The sequence below is a fragment of the Erinaceus europaeus genome, chromosome 5, assembly GCF_950295315.1.
Source record: "Erinaceus europaeus chromosome 5, mEriEur2.1, whole genome shotgun sequence".
Taxonomy (NCBI): Eukaryota; Metazoa; Chordata; class Mammalia; order Eulipotyphla; family Erinaceidae; genus Erinaceus; species Erinaceus europaeus.
This window is the reverse complement of record NC_080166.1, coordinates 12,500,969-12,517,725: the sequence shown is the minus strand read 5'-3', so window position 1 is coordinate 12,517,725 and position 16,757 is coordinate 12,500,969. Positions and strand designations below refer to the sequence as shown.

Here is a 16,757-nt window from a genome sequence, read left to right as displayed (position 1 = left end):
CCGAAGAGGCAAGTCGAAAACGGAAGTGGCTTGACAATACCACACATGGTTAGGAAAGGTAAAAGACAGCTGGGAAAGGTAGGAGCTTCCTTAGCAACTGTTGTTAGCGGTTTAGCTGGTAGGGTCAGTAATATCCTGCAAGCAGGGAGGGTCTTGAGGGTAGAAAAATATATCAAATGAGCAGAATGGGTGGGGAAATAGGGAGGAGACGATAAAAAGTCATTTGTTAGACAGAGCAGAACATTGATAGGTAGATAATAAGAGCATCAAGGAATGCAGGGTGAAGCCCAGCGGCTTAATGTTTTCAGGAATGCCGAGCCCCTGGGGGCAGAAAAATGCAAGGTCTCTAGAGACAGGGAGTAAGCTAAGGGTGGAGAACTGAGGGCCCTACCTCTCCCAAGCTCGACCTCAGAGAGAGAGTCTAACAGGGAGATGCGTTGCCTCAGTTCCCCAGTTTTCAGTGGGAAAAGCCTCAGCACACCCAACCTGGTTCTCACAGTATTCCCAGCACCAGAGTTGGCAGAGGCACCCCTGCTGGGGTGTTTGCTGGATGGGGGTCCCCAAGGTGCCCTGGGTCCCTGTGAGCCATACAGACATGGCCGCACGCCCAGCTGTCGAGAGCTGATGTGGATGTGGGTGCAGCTGGGAAGCCTCCACCCGGACCGGAGAGAGAACAGGCTCTTCATGGGGACCCCAGCCCCTACCCACGGTGGTCACCTCCCTGTGGAGACCCCCTTTCTGACTCTGGGGAGCCTCCTTCCCTCTGGGAGGGCTGCTCGGCCCCTAAGAAATGCCCTGTGAAACCTCAAGGCCTCAACGTGGCCCCTCTCAGCCCCCATTCTTGGGCCCAGGAAACCACACCCAGAGCAGCGGGCTGGCCAGAGTCCTGGGCTTCTTGGGGTCACCTGTAGGTGGCATGACCCCTCCGGGGTCCAGCAAGGAAGCCCCACCCCTTGGCAGGCAGCCACAGTGGCGTGCAGGGAGGGAGTCTGCTCTCCTGCAGCTCAGAGGTGTCAGGGCCTTGGGGCCTAAACCCAGCTTCTTTAATTGAGAATATTAATATAGGTCTGGGGAGGCAGGTTCAGGGAGCAGAGGATTAACTGTGCCCTGGGCTAAATCCTGGAAACAACCCAGGTGTTCTCAGAAGATGAGTAGCTGAGAAAGCTGTGGTCTAGATACACAGTGGAATACTACTCAGCTGTGAAGAATGATGAAGTCACCTTCTTCCCCTCCTCTTGGATGGAGCTGGAAGGAATCCCTTGAAGTGAGATCAGCCAGAAAGAGCAGGATGAAGATGGGCTGATCTCACTCACGGACAGAAGTGGAGACATCAGAGCAGAAGGGGAAACACCAAGCAGAACGTGGACTGGGTTTGGTGTCTTCCCCCAAAGTCAAGGACTGGGGGGGGAGGGGGGCTTTTGGGTCCTGGTGCTGATGGTGGAGGAGGACCTGGGCTGGGAGTAGGAGTGTTTTGCAGCAAATGGACTTTATACATGGACCAACATTTGTTTTTTGAAGACAACCAGCAGTTGTTTTCTGTTAACTATCAGCCATTGATCCCCCAGGCCCATCTGCCCTGTGGGCAGGAGATGGGGGAGTGTGGTGGGTGTCCGTCCCCTTCTGACCCAGTCAGGCTCCCAGGGGGGTCCCCCAGGCCTCTGTGGCCTGAGACCTGGGCTCTAGATGGAGACCCCAGAACCTGCATGGCGGGGTTCCCACCCTGGTGACTGGGGGACTGAGGTGGGAGAGCTTCCCCAGGATGCCAGCCCCTTGCCGCTGGTCTGGGCTTCAGGGCCATAGTCTGGCCTGTTCAGTCTCCGCAGGGCTGCCAGCTTCCACTGCCCTCTTCACCCCAGGGAGTCTTTACATTTCACTTAGTTGTTTGTACTTTTTACATGTTTAGGATAGAAACGAGTTGAAGGGAGGGTAATACAGACCTGCTTCACTATTTATGACACCCCCACACACACACACACACAGGTGGGGACCAGGGGCTTGAACCCAGGTCCTTGTGCACTGTAATGTGAGCGTTTAGCCAGGAGTGCTGCATCCCAGCCGCCTGCATTTTAAATGAGAGAAGATAGCACAGCTGGAGCCCGGCTCAGCTCTGGCTGCCCAGGTGCTGGGACCTCAGAGCCTGAGGCAGGAGAGTCTGCAGAACCATGGTGCTGCCTTCCCTGCCTGTTACTGTTACCAAGTCTTTTTTTGCAGAACCATGAAGCTGCCTTCCCAGCCCCATTATCACTGTTAGTGTTTTTTCCCAGAGTCCTGTTCAGTTCTGGCAGATGGTGGTACTGGGGCTTGAACCACCAGGCAGGAGAGTCTGTTTGCAGAGCCATGGTGCTGTGAGGGAGTGTTTCTGGGGCCAGGCACCCCAGAGAGGATTCCAGCTCCTGAGGCCGCCCCACGCAGGGGCCGCTGGAGGTGGTGGTGTCAGTCCTGCATTGCTAACGGTGCTGCCCATCCCCTCTGCTGCCCACGCAAGGGCCCATGGGACATTGTCTGCCGGCGTCTTCCTCCGACACCCTTGCCAAGTGCCCCGAGCTGCAGGAAGCCTTCGAGCCAGAAGTCTGCTGGTACCAGCTGGTCAGCCAGCCAAGAGCTTCCTGCTCTTACGGGAGCACCCTGTCATGAGGGAAATTTTGATACTGTGGCTGGTCTCTCCCTCCCTCTCAGAAATAAAAATGAATATCAGTCTTGGGGGTGGTGAAAATGCACAGTGACCCTTGCTTTGCCAAAACAAAGCTAAGCACAAACCCACGGTGGAATCTATTGACGGCAACGTCGCTTCAGCTAAGAGCTGAAGAAGGTAATAAAGTCAGGAGAGCAGGGTGTCCAGTGAGTGGACACAGGATGTGAGAATTCTTACGCCAAACATCCAGCCTCCAAATGCGGCGTATTTCTCTCCTTGTTCAAGGTGGCTTGGGCTTGATGAAGAAACCCCAGAGACGCCCGACAGCTGGCCACTTGGGACAGCTTTGCTTCCCTGATGAGCCAGGTGTGGCTGGAGGCTCCCTCTGCCCCCTGCCCACCCAGCCAGGTGTGGTTGGAGGCTCCCTCTGCCCCCTGCCCACCCAGCCAGGTGTGGCTGGAGGCTCCCTCTGCCCCCTGCCCACCCAGCCAGGTGTGGTTGGAGGCTCCCTCTGCCCCCTGCCCACCCAGCCCCCAGCTGAGTGAGAGGACACAGCTAATGGCCCTTGGCCCCTGCCGTCTCCTACTTTCCAGCTCTTCAAAGCCTCTTGGGAGAGGCTCCAAGTGCACTTTCTTTTATGAATAAATTGGGCACCAGACTGCTTCCAGAGCTCAAATGCTTGACAGAGACTATAGTGTGGAGAAGGTGTAAACATTTATTGGGGCTCATTAAATCCCAAATGGAAATGGTTGGATTTTTCTACAAATGTGACACCAGTGAACGTCTCCTGTTAACCTCTGTAAACCAGCTAGTGTTCCTCTTCCATCTTTTTTACCTTTAAACATCAGTTCTCAAGTAGTGGTGTAACAGTATCTGCCAAGACAAGATGCCAGGGACAGAATTCCACACCCACATGTGTGTTTAAGCCACGGCCCCTTCCGCTAAGGCTCCCGGCCCCCCTCCCCCATGGCCATGGTTACACTGCGTCTGAGACTGTTTGCTTTCCCTGCCCCCCCCCTTCGTGTGGTAGTTCTCTGCATTCCACACATGAGAGGTGTTACACACGTGTCAACAACTACTGACTGTGATCCGTTACTCCCCCAATTTAAAAGAGAATCCTAATTCTTCCACTCCACATGCAGGAATGAAGACCAGCTGAATTCTGAAGTGACAGGTGTGCTTGTTCTTGGAGGAATTTACCTGCAGGACTCAGGACTAGCAACGGTCCTTGGCAACTTTTTATTTTGCTGCCACCAGGGTTACTGCTTGGCTTAGTGTCGGCACCATGAATGTACTGCGCCCACCACCATTTTTTCTTTTTTATTTGTTAGAGATGAGGAGAGGGGAGAGGAAGATGGGGAGAAAGAAAGAGAACCCTGCACAGCTTGTGAAGCCCCCTGTAGATGGGGAGTAGGGGCTCGAACCCCGGGTCCTTGTGCATGGTTATGTGTGTGCTCAGCCAGGTGCTGGTTGTAGTCATGTAGTCTGCAGTCAGACTGGATTGATAGACATCAATCTACAACCAATCAGTTGGTTGTAGCCTGTGAAAAGGCTACAACCAACTGGGCCGTTTCTTACAGTCTGTGCAGAGATCCAGCCGATGTCCCAGCTCTATGAGTGTGTCACCTTGGGATGGGCTCAGTTCCGTTGTCCCAGCTGATACCACATGCATGTCCCATGCTCAGGGACTGGAAGAATGAACTGCCCAGTCAGTCTGGAGACAAAGAGTAAGAATGGAGATAGCAGCAGACTTCCTGACCCGAAATCATATGACAAGTGATATTGTCATTAAAACCACCTGGTACTGGAGCCAAAAGAGACAGCCCAGCAGAGTAGAACTGAGAGCCCAGAAATCAGCCTCCACATCTGTACACTGTTGCTCTATGACGGCAGCTCGTGTAAATGGCTAGCGAAAGACATTCTTGCCTGAGGCTCCCAGGCCCCTACCACCGTAAAACCAGAACTGAGCAGTGCTCAGGCAAAAGAAAAAAAGAATGGACAAGAGTTTCCCAGAACATTCCATGGAGAAAGGAGAATCTCTTGAACAAATGGTACTGGAAAAAAAGTCTACACTCTTAGTACACCTGCATTTGCAGTGTGCACAGATGCCTCTCTGTGTGTATGTGTGTGTGTGTGTAGAAGAATATGCCACCTTCTGAGTCCTGATCATTAAATGAGGGAACAAAACACCTGTGTTGGGAGTCGGGCGGGTAGCACAGTGGGTTAAGCGCACGTGGCACAAAGCACAAGGACCAGCATAAAGATCTCGGTTCGAGCCCCCGGCTCCCCACCTGCAGGGGTGTCACTTCACAGGCGGTGAAGCAGGTCTGCAGGTGTCTCTCTCTTCCCCTCTCTGTCTCCCCCCCCCCCTCCATTTCTCTGTCCTATCTAACAACGACGACATGAATAACTACAACAACAATGAAAAGCAACAAGGGCAACAAAAGGGAAAATAAATATTAAAAAAATAAATAAACAAAAGGCCTGTGTTGCTTTGGTGCCCTTGGTTCTGCCCCAGCAGCTAACAGTCTTCAAAGCTCCACTGTGAAGAAGGCTCCTGGGAGAAGCATGTGCACCAGTACCATTTTCAGGTCCCTTCCTACTGGGCTGAAGGCTGGACGGTGGCCTTGGGGGATGGACCCACTGAAGGCGGAGGGCCTTGGCTGGATCCCTCACCTATACAGGCAACGGTGTCCTTGTGCTTTGGACGGAGGTCAAGTTAAGGGGACCAGGAGGCGCCGAGTGCAATGCCCTTGTCAGCAGAGGCACGAGTGGTTCTTCTGTCCCTCCCCTTTCGGCTCTCAGGAGATCAGTGATTGCTTTTTTTTTCTTTTCCCTTTTCTTTCCTTTTTTCAAGTTCGCTTTCAGGAGTGACCTGGCTAGATGAGCATGTGGAGAGAGTTATTGTGTCCAAAAAGAGAGCAGGGGGGACTGGGCTCAGGAACAAGAGATGCAATCTTACCTACTGTTTGCACTTTGAACAAAAAGCAATTTCTCATTTCAGTCAAAGGAAACCAGAATACACACGTTTTGACAGAGGTGGTACAGAGGTGGAATTAAAAGTGTGGTTTCCAAAGACAAATGGATCTCCAAGAAGGGCAGAGCTTGTAAAGAAGAAAAAAGGACAGCCCACAGATTTTTAACCTTGTATTTTCACATTTAAAAAAAATTTTTATTTATTTATTCCCTTTTGTTGCCCTTGTTGTTTTATTGTTGTAGTTATTATTGTTGTTGTCATTGTTGGATAGGACAGAGAGAAATGGAGAGAGGAGGGGAGAAAGATAGACACCTGCAGACCCGCTTCACCGCCTGTGAAGTGACTCCCCTGCAGGTGGGGAGCCAGGGTTCGAACCAGGATCCTTATGCCGGTCCTTGTGCTTTGCGCCACCTGCGCTTAACCCGCTGCGCTACAGCCCGACTCCCGCATTTTCACATTTTTAAGTGCAGTGCAGGGTAACGCACTTAGGGTCTCACAACACATGCAGAAAATCACTCACTGGTTTCCCAGGTGTTTTTTCCCTCCAGGGTTATCTCGGGGGCTCAGTGCTGGCTCCACAAATCTACTGCTCCTGCAGCCTTTTTTTCATTTTATTGGATAGGATTGAGAGAGGAGGGGAGATAGAGAGGGAGAAAGGCAGAGACATCTGCAGCCCTGTTTCACTGCTTATGAAGTGTTCCCCCCCGTGGGTGGGAATTGGGGGCTCAAACCCGGATCCCTGCATGGATCCTTGTGCTTGGTGTGTTACGTGTGCTTCATTGGGCGTGCCACTGCCCTGTTCCCCAGCTGTGTGTGTGTGTGTGTGTGTGTTTTGCACAGCCAGGGACTTGTACATGAATGATTTCACTGCTCCAGGCTGCCTTTTTGTCCACAGCATGGAGCTTCCACTGGTGATGTCAGGCCTAACAATGTGGTGCTGAGAAGGTGGTGTATTGCACCAAAGGAAAGGATTCTGGAGTGGAGGAGGGTTCAGGTCCTGGAACATGATGGCAGAGGAGGACCTAGACAGGGTTGAATTGTGATGTGGAAAACTGAGAAATGTTACGCATGTACAAACTACTGTATTTTACTGTCGACTGTAAACCTTTAGTCCAACCTTCAGTCCCCCAATAAAGAAGAAAAAAAATAAAAAGAAACCGCAGCAAAGAAGACATACATCCTGTCCACTGAGATAGCTCTGTGGGCGTTTTCATTCTTTCTTTTTAGAGAGAAACAGGGAGAATAGTAAGAGGTGAAAGAGAGACTCCGCACCACTGCTGTCCGTGGTGCTCCTGTGTTGTGACCCCATGTAGGACTTGAACACAGGGCCTTGCGCTTGGTAGGGCATATGCTTGACCAGGTGAGCTATTTCTTGCCTCCATCTCACTTAAATACTTAAAAGGGGCTTTGCAGAAAGAAACACTGGCCCTGAAGTGGGGGGAAAAAGAGTTCTCCCCCTTCTGGGGCTGTAGGGGGTCCCTACCCCCTGACGTCAAATGGTCTGAACTATCAGCTTGCTTGCCCAGTGAAGACTCGGCGCTGGGCTTGGAGAGAGACCCAGTCAGAACAGAGCAGAGGGACAGCATGCTGGGGAATCAAACAGGTTATCTTGAAGGACCATAGAGGGAGGGAGAAAAAAAGAGAACGGACCTTTCTTCTGTCCCCTCTAGATGTGCCCCCTCTTAATCTTCCTCTGCTCGAGGCCAGGTGGTCAGTCACTGATAGTCCTGGGTCCGTGCTTACTATGTGTAGAAATAGATGAACAAACATAAATATAAGCTCCTGCTGGGCTTTGTGATGGTGTTGAAGCAAAATAGGTCTATAAGAAAACCCACGCTGGGAAAATAGGAAATAAGGTTAGCGAGCCGTGTGGCAGGAGCCAGAAGTCCTTAGACTTAGTTCCTCAGCCTTTATCCGACACTCGCAGACCCCAGGGAAATGGGTGCGGGGAGATGAGACGGGGACAGCCACAGGGGAAGGGAGGCGAGAGCCAGAAGGCTTAAGTCACCTCCCATACCCACAATCCCTTGTGAGTCTGCATACGGCTGGCATGTGCTCTTAAAGTGAGACTGACATCAGCCATACGTAAACTACATCCACGTCCCATAATTCCCTTTGCTTACCACGAGTAAAACAGTGTTTGCAACAACAGTGGATTGGAGTTAGCCTGTGGCCTGGCTGAGTGAAGCATGAGGTCAGGCCCATGGTTCTTCTCGTTGCCATCTTGTCTCAGAGCCCTCTTCTTTCAGCCCATGTCTGCTTCTTGTTTTACTTTTTCTTTTATTAGTGATTTAACACTGATTTACAAGACCATAAGGGCTGTAACTGTAGTAGGGGTGTGATTCCACACAGTTCCCACCACTGGAGCTCCTGTGAAATGGAAAAGCCCTTCCGGGATGTAGATGTTGTCTGTCTTGCTCATGGATAGACCTCCAGTGCCTTGTACATAAAGTAAACAGAACATTTTCACTGGATTCATACATGTAAACTCGGGTGCGTGAGCGTACACCATCTCATAAATAAAACAAGCAAGGAGACGTCTGTGAATGTGCGGTAATTTGCTCCTCTCCAATTCTGCTCGGTTGCTTTTTTCCTTGAAAAAGACAATGGGGGAATGAAAGATGGACCCAAGGTTCTACTTTGCATCGGAGCAACCGCCCTTGTTAAGCAGTATTAAATCACTGCTCACAGAAAAAGAACAACAGCCCTGCCTGTCTCGATCAAGACTGACTGACACTGGGCGCTGGCAAACTGTTGTCGAGGGTTCATTTTCCTGGGACTCTAAATGAGCGACAGGAAAGACAGGGGCCGTGGGGGGCTCTCGCCAGGGACCGAGGTGCCACTTTGTCCATCTGAACTGTGCCGGTTTGGATGCTCAGCCCACCATTTGACTTTCTGGACCCTGGTTTGGCGACGATCAGTGTCTGCAAAGGTTGATCAGAATGTGCACTGGAGTGTTTTGCTGGGCTTTTCCCCTTCACTGCTCTTCGTCCTGTGGGCGGTAGATGGGAACCATTCCGAGCTCAGGCCAGCGGGCTAGAAATGCATCTTTTTCCACGAGAGGACTCGGGAAGTTGGAGATTATTAAATTAGCATGTGGGGTGCCATTTCATGCAAGCCGTAAGAGCTGGAGCGGCTCTTAGAGAAATGGGGTTGCAGGGCGCCTGGCGCTCAGTCGTCAACTCTGCAGCATTGGGGGTCTTCTGGAGACGGAGACGGATGAGCCTCCGGCCTTCAGCGCATCTGTGTCACCAGCTGAGGCTGGGAATCATGGGTTTCATTACTGCAATGCATTAAGGGCTGAGGGGAAAGAAAAAAAAATCCAATTTGCCCCTGCCTCAGTGACTTGGTGTGTTAATCAAATAGAGAAGAAAGAATCATTAACGGGCACTCAGACTGATTAAGATTCCAGTGAGGAGGACGGGGAATAGACGGAGACATAGCCCTGGAAGGTCCGCGGCTGCCTGGGAGAGAGAGCCCAGTCTCTGAGGCCTCATGGTGGTGGCTGTTGATGGGTCTCTGTGGCTCATGGTCTGAGGAGGGCTGTTGCTGGCCACCGATGCATTTGGGGGCCCTTGATGACAAAGTATCTTGCTCTTCTGAACTGGTTCAGTGAGTGAATGCTATAAAACCTTTGAGGAGATAAAAATTCTTTCCCATTGTCTTCTGGAATATTAAAACAAATTTTTCTTTTTTTTAAATTTATTTTTTATTTAAGAAAGGATAAATTAACAAATCCATAGGGTAGGAGGGGTACATCGCCACACAATTCCCACCACCCAATCCCCATATCCCACCCCCTCCCCTGATAGCTTTCCCATTCTCTATCCCTCTGGAAGCATGGACCCAGGGTCGTTATGGGTTGCAGAAGGTGGAAGGTCTGGCTTCTGTGATTGCTTCCCCGCTGAACATGGGTGTTGACTGGTCGGTCCATACTCCCAGTCTGCCTCTGTCTTTCCCTAGTAGGGTGGGGCTCTGGGGAAGCGGAGCTCCAGGACACACTGGTGGGGTCTTCAGTCCAGGGAAGCCTGGCTGGCATTCTGATGACATCTGGAACCTGGTGACTGAAAAGAGAGTTAACATACAAAGCCAAACAAATTGTTGAGCAATCATGGACCCAAAGCTTGGAATAGTGGAGAGGAAGTATTAGGGGGTACTCGCTGCAAACTCTAGTGTACTTCTGCTTTCAGGTATATATTTTGCAGTAGTTTATGGATACGTGTGAACATATGCTCTCCTCACAGAAACTGGTGTATATCTAGGTTTTGGGTCTTTATTAGAAAGTGAACCACCTGGGATGTAATTAGAGAATACTATGAAAGGAAAGGTCTCACCCGAGTAATGAAGCTGAAGGGTTGTCATTCCACACGTGAAGTCTCTGGACACAGTCTGAGCTGAAGCATGTTGAGGTGGCAATCGTTGTATTGATTAAGTTGCGATCGGTAAAACAAATTTTTTTTGAGTGACTTAATGATTAACAAAATTGTGAGATACCAGAGGTACAGGTCCATACAGACCCTGTCACCAGGGCTTTGTATCCCATCCTCTCTATTGGAAGTTTCCTTATTCTTTATTTAAATTTTTTTTTTGTGGGAGGTGCAGACCCCCAGCCTGGGCAGAGGCCTGTCACGTCTGCACTGAGTCTTGAGGAGGTAGAGCCCAAGGCCGACCTAGCCTAAAGGTGTGTCCCTCCTTGACTCCGTGGGCTGAGATGCACCGAGCTCAGGGGCAAGGGAGCCGCCTCCTCACAGGACACCCCCTAAAGGTTCCCGCTTCTCCTGCGTGACCGATACCCGACCTCCCTTTATAAGGCCGTGACCTGGGTCCTTGTAGGCTGGTAGCTCGCCTTTGAGCCTGAGCTGGATAAGAGACGCAGGCGTGACCTGAGAGCATGAGTGAGGTGCACCTGGGGGTGATTAGCACGGCGTGAGTGTCCCGCGCTCTCCTCACTGGGGCCTCCATGCTTCCCCCAGGTTCCTATAGGATGGTGACCAGTATGTCTCACCCCATGTGTGAACAGTAAATGAGCGTCTCTCTGAAGCTCTCCCGGAGGTTGGTCCTTTCCTCTGCGCCTCACCCTCACTGCTGTTTCCCTGTTCCCCGGTTCCCCGTGTTGCTGCCACTTCTCCACTGGCCAGAGGATGCCCAGGAACATTTTTTAAAAATGTATTTATTTTCCCTTTTGTCACTCTTGTTTTATTGTTGTTGTTGTTATTGATGTTGTTGTTGTTGGATAGGACAGAGAGGGAGTCAGGGGCTCGAACCAGGATCCTTACCGGTCCTTGTGCTTTGTGCCATGTGAGCTTAACCCATTGTGCTACTGCCCGATCCCCTCTTTTTAATTTTTTTAATTTTTAAAAATTTATTGGATAGAGACAGTTATAAATCAATAGAGAAGGGGTGAAAGAGGGAGAGAGATGGAGAGACACCTGCATCCCTGCTTCATTCACCATTTGTGAAGCTTTCCCCCTGCAGGTGGGACCAGGGGCTTGAGCCTGGGTCCTTCTGCACTGTGACATGTGCACTCAACCAGGTGCACCACCCCCCAGCACCTAGTTTCCCTGTTCTTTATCCTTGTCTGGGAGTATGAACCAAAATTCTTTATGGGGAGCAGAAGGGGGGAGGTCTGGCTTCTGTCATTGCTTCTCCGCTGGACATGGGTGTTGGCAGGTAGACCCACACCCCCAGCCTGTGTCTGTCTGTCCCTAGTGGGGCAGGGCTCTGGGGAGGGGAGGCTCTGGGACACACGGGTGAGGGCGTCTGCCCAGGGAGGTCAGGTTGGCATGGTAGCATCTAGAACCTGGTGGCAGAGTAATGAAGCTGAACGGTTGACATTCCATTCAGACTGTCTCTGGACACAGACTGAAGTGAAACATGCCCAGGTGGCGCTGTTACATGGATGAGGTTGGGATCAGCAGATGCAGTGTCAGCTGGTATGAACTGAGGGAAGCATGAGGGATAGGGAGCCTCACTCTAGAGGTTCCTGGACTGGCAGAAATACGGGTTTTATAGAGAAAGGGGAAATTTCCTTCTGTTCCAGGGTTTAAGAAGGCAATAGATAGTTATTGCTATAACCAAATTATTTGGCAATTGGGTTAACTTTGAAAATCCCATTGTTAGGATTTACTGTATCATATATGACCTTACCATATCTTATGTCCTTTGACGTTATTTATATAATATAGCTGTGTCTTAGAAAGTAACATCACCGGTTGCTTCTGTTCTCCCTGGTCTAAGCTTTTAGGAGATTTAATATTTCAAAGAACAAGTCATTATTAGAAATGTATTAACAATTTCAGCCCACTGTTAAAATTCAATCTGATTACCAATTTTGTCTGTGATCTCTTGACTATTCTGCTGTTTTGTGGTGTAGGTGATCTGATTTTGTTGTTGTTGTCAGTGGGGATTCACTGCCATGAGCCAACTTCTTTTTTTTCCAGGTATAAAGAGACACAAAGGGGGACCAGATGGTGGTGCATCTGGTTAAGTGCACATATTACCAAGCTCAAGGGCCAGGGTTTGAGAGCCCCGACTCCCCACTTGCAGGGGAGTCGCTTCCCAAGTGGTGAAGCAGGTCTACAGGTGTCTATCTTCTCTCTCTATCTTGCCCTATTCTCTCAAATTCTCTGCCCTATTCAACAAAAAAAGTAGAAAAGAAAAAAATGGCCTCCAGGAATAGTAGATTCATAGTGCCAGCAATAACCCTGGTGGCAATTAAAAGAGACAGAGAGACAGAGCAAAAGACACCACAGTGCCAAAGCTTCCTCCATGCAGTGGGGGCCTGGTAATCTCTCTATTTCTCTCTCTCTTTTCAGGTAGCCTGATTTTAAAGAGAAGCCTGTCTGTCCATATTGGAGACCATCATAAAGCTCAGTTCATTTCCATAGGAAAAAATGGATATATGTATACATACATATACATAGTCAACTCATTTCTGTGACCTTGGGAGAACCACCGCAGTTTCCAATGGAGGGAATGGGGACACACAGCTCTGGTGGTGGAAACAGTGTGCTATTAGACGCCTGTTGTATCATAATTTTGTAAATAAATAATGGACCACTAATAAAACTTAAAAAAAATGTGATGGTGTGGGAGAGGGAGCTGGGAGAGAGCTCAGTTAGTAGAGGGCACACTTCACTATGCCTGGGGACCTGGGTTCAAACCCTCGGTTCTCGTGGTTCTTGAGTGGGAGCACTGTGCAGAGGAAGCTTTGTCGGTGGAGCAGTGCTATGGTCCCTCCCTCTCTCTCTCTCTCTCTCTCTCTGGAAAAAAGAAAAGCTGGGTGTGCTACATTGCAGGCGCTCATCTCCTTGTCTAGTAGGCCATGTACATTGCCCCAACCAGGAGCCCTGCGGTTTTTGCTGGGCTGTCGCTCCAGGGTGGCCTCAGCACACCCCACCAACCTCACTAATGTTGATGGCAGTGAAGCGCCGGGTTTCTCCTCCTCTGTGGGGTTTGCCCCCAGGGCAGAAATGGGGGAGTGGGTGTTGGCTGGGTCAAGCTCACTGTGCTCTCTCCTCCCTCTCTGTAAAGGGGAATGGTGTTTCTCTCTTGAAGTCATTTGTACTGGCCCTGTAAACATTTTAATGAGCACAGAATCTTCTCATAACATTGTACTTTCTTCTTCTTTTTTCTAAATCTTAACAAAAATCAATTTCTTCGCCAACGATCACCCCCCTCCCCCAGGAAGCAAATGCTGATGGTGGAGCTTCTCGCCCGGGGAGGTAGTAGGGCTTTGGTCTTTGGTGGAGACCTTGGCTGTTCAGCTTCTGAAATACAGTAGAAATTGCATCTTAATAATAGTTGGCCCCAAGACTTCTGAGAGGGGACAGCTATTTTTCTTTTTATGGCTGCGGTGGTGAATCATGAAATATTTAGGATCATAGCTTTTTGAACAGTAGAATCGCAAGAATAAAAACTACTTTTACTGTCTTACTAATGATGCCAAAAACACTAGTCTATCAGCGTTCACTACACTTAGCTTAAAAAACAAACAAACACAAAACGTGCGTATCCGAACACTTTCATCAACAGACCAAACAGTGTCCACTTTGTTAGTGTCATAACAAGGAACTCATTTTGTCCAAGACAGCCCGTGTCGAAATCAGCTGTCCTTACATATTCCATCACTGCTGGAGTTTGCTACAAGGGAGAGCTTCACTCAGATTCCAAATCCGTGCTCTGTTTGCAGTTCTGTCTCCTTCAGAAGGCTCTGGGGGTGGGCTTGCTGTTTGAATGCTTGAAAAAAATATGTGAAGGTGAGGTGAGTAACAGACACCTTGGGAAAAAATGAGCATCATTTCTGACACGAAGGTGGTCACTGGGGAGACAACTCAGTGAGTCGAGCATGGGGCTTGCATGGCTGAGGCTTCTGGTTCACCCCAGGGCCACAGTGCTCTGACTTCTCAATCTCTCTGTCTTTCTTCCTCTCTCTTTCTTCCTCTCTCTCTCTCTGTCTCTTGTCTCTCTCATGTGAAACTATCTCCTAGAAATAAAATCTTAAAGATACATAAAAATGTGTTCATGCAAAATTGGTACAGCCCCTGTGGAGAGCAGTCTGGAGACTCTCAGAAGGCTGGGAATGGACCTGCCCTGTGACCCTGCAATTCCTCTCCTGGGATAGATCCCAAGGGACCCAACACACCCATCCAAAGAGATCTGTGTGCACCTGTGTTCTTAGCAGCACAATTCGTAATAGCCTAAACCTGGAAGCAGCCCAGGTGTCCAGCGACAGGTGAGTGGCTGAGCAAGTTGTGGTCTAGATACACCATGGAATACTACTCAGCTGTGAAGAAGGATGAAGTCACCTTCTTCCCCTCCTCTTGGATGGAACTGGAAGGCATCCTGTGAAGTGAGATCAGCCAGAAAGAGCAGGATGAAGATGGGCTGATCTCACTCATGGACAGAAGTGGAGACATCAGAACAGAAGGGGAAACACCAAGCAGAACGTGGACTGGGTTTGGTGTCTTGCACCGAAGTAAAGGACCTTTCAGGTCCTGGTGCTGATGGTGGAGGTGGACCTGGGCTGGGCAGAGAGCGTTTTGAAGAAAATTGAGAAATTCTATGCCTGTCCCAACAACTGTATTAATTGCCAACTGCAAACCATGGATCCCCCAGTAAAAAAAAAGAAAATGCCGGCTTAGCCTTACTCCTGCCTCTCCTCCTCACCCGGGCACTGTGGAGTGTCAAGGCGCTCCCAGTCCTCCCGTCCTCCACCCGTTTTCCTGACTTCTTGAGGTGACCCTCTTGCGAGTCCTTCTCTGCACACAGGTGTTTTCCTTTTGTTCCTGTCTTGGGTTGTAATAGCTTCTTACTTCCTTTTTTAAAAATATTTATTTATGAGAAAGAACCAGACATCACTCTGGTACATGTGCTGCCAGGGATCGAACTCGGGACCTCATGCTTGAGATTCCAAAGCTTTACCACTGTGCCACCTCCTGGACCACAGCTTCTTACTTCCTGAATCTTTCCAGAATCTGAGCAAAGTTCAGGCTCTCCACCCGCAGTCAGCTTTGTGATCAGTGAAGCAGTGCTGCAGGGATCTCTTTCTCTCTTCCTATCAGTCTCCCATCTCCCTGTCAAAAAATTTCTGTCTCCAGGAAATAAATAAATTATTTTATTTTTATTTTTTTTTGCCTCCAGGGTTATTTCTGGGGCTTGGTGCCTACACTACAAATCCATTGCTCCTGGGGGCCATTTTCCCCATCTTTGTTGCCCTTGCTGTTATTTTTGTTATTGCTGTTGTTGTCATTGGACAGTTGGACAGGACAGACAGAAATGGAGAGAGGAGGGGAAGACAGAGAGGGGAGAGAAAGACAGACACCTGCAGACCTGCTTCACCACTTGTAAAGCGACTCCCCTGCAGGTGGGGAGCCGGGGGCTCGAACCAGGATCCTTGCTCTAATCCTTGCACTTTGCACCATGTGTGCTTAACCTGCTATGCTACTGCCTGGCACCCTTAATTAATAAAATATTTTTTAAAAAGATCAGAAAGAGTTGTTCCTGTCTCCATTAACACACACCAGAGGAATGTCTCTCTGCCAGAGGATGGCTAACCAAAAGTCACCCTCCACAGCCCCAGGACAGAGCTGTCCACCTTCAGGGTTTCAAGTGGACATCCCCCCCCCCCACCTCCACTCTTCCCCCACTGGATTCCCAAGATCTTGTAAAGGCCACTCAACATTCATGCAAAGCACCAAGGCTCTGGGGAGAAACTGTTGATTCTTCCTCCCCTTCCCTCTATTCCCCTCCACTCCCCTCCCCTCTCTTCCCTTTCCCTCCCCTTTCCTCCCTTCCCCTCCCCTCCCCCTCCCCTCTCCTCCCCTCTCCTCCTCTTACCCTCCCCTCTCCTCCCCCTCCTCCCCTTCCCTCCCCTCTCCTCCCTTTCCCTCCCCTCTCCTCCCCTCTCCCCTCTCCTCCCCTCCCCTCCCCTCTCGTCCCCTCTCCTCTCCTCCCTTTCCCTCCCCTCTCCTCCCCTCCCCTCTCCTCCCCCTCCCCTCCCCTTCCCTCTCTTCCCCTCTCCTCCTCTTCCCTCCCCTCTCTTCTCCTCTCCTCTCCTTTATCCCTTTCCTTCCCTCTTCCTTCCTTCCTCCCTCCCTCCCTTCCTTCCTTCCTTCCTTCCTTCTTTCCTCCCTTCCTTGCTCTCTCTTTTCTTTCTTTCTTTCTGATTTAATATTGATTTACAAGATTACATGTCAACAGGGGTATATTTCCACACCATTCCCACCACCAGAGTTCTGAATGCGCTGTCTCCCCATTGCAAACTACTGTGGTTCTCCTAAGGCCGCAGACATGAGTTAACTGTCATCTCTACAACCATCTACATTTGTACATAATTGGCCCCCTTTTTCTTCCAGGTCCAGACCTCTCTTCCCCGCCAAGCCACACATGACCCTCTTACTACACCCAGATGTCCCTCCCTTTTTCCTCCTCTCTCTGCTGGTCCTGATGGAGCTGGAGTTCAGAGTCTTATCCTCTTGTCCTGTCGCTTCTCCCCCACTGGGAGTGTGGATCTTTGGGGAACAGAAGGTGGGAGTTGTGGTTTCTGTAATTGCTTCTCCACAGGACGTGGACGTTAGAAGCCGTTGATTCTCACAATTAGATTCGAGGAGCCACACACCTGGTCTCTGGACCCCCCATCCCCCCTCT

At 50.1% G+C, this 16,757-nt stretch overlaps 1 long non-coding RNA gene across 2 annotated transcripts in view; it reads left to right on the top strand.

Annotated features, from left to right (window-relative positions):
• Positions 1-16,757, top strand: part of LOC132538586 (uncharacterized) — an 890,943-nt gene that overhangs the window by 415,074 nt on the left and 459,112 nt on the right. The window contains exon 2 of one of the 2 annotated variants that reach the window (XR_009549923.1): positions 4,738-4,842. This is a non-coding gene — a long non-coding RNA (uncharacterized LOC132538586). Of the gene's footprint in view, positions 1-4,737; positions 4,851-16,757 lie in introns of both variants that reach the window. The other variant, XR_009549924.1, reaches the window with a different exon arrangement.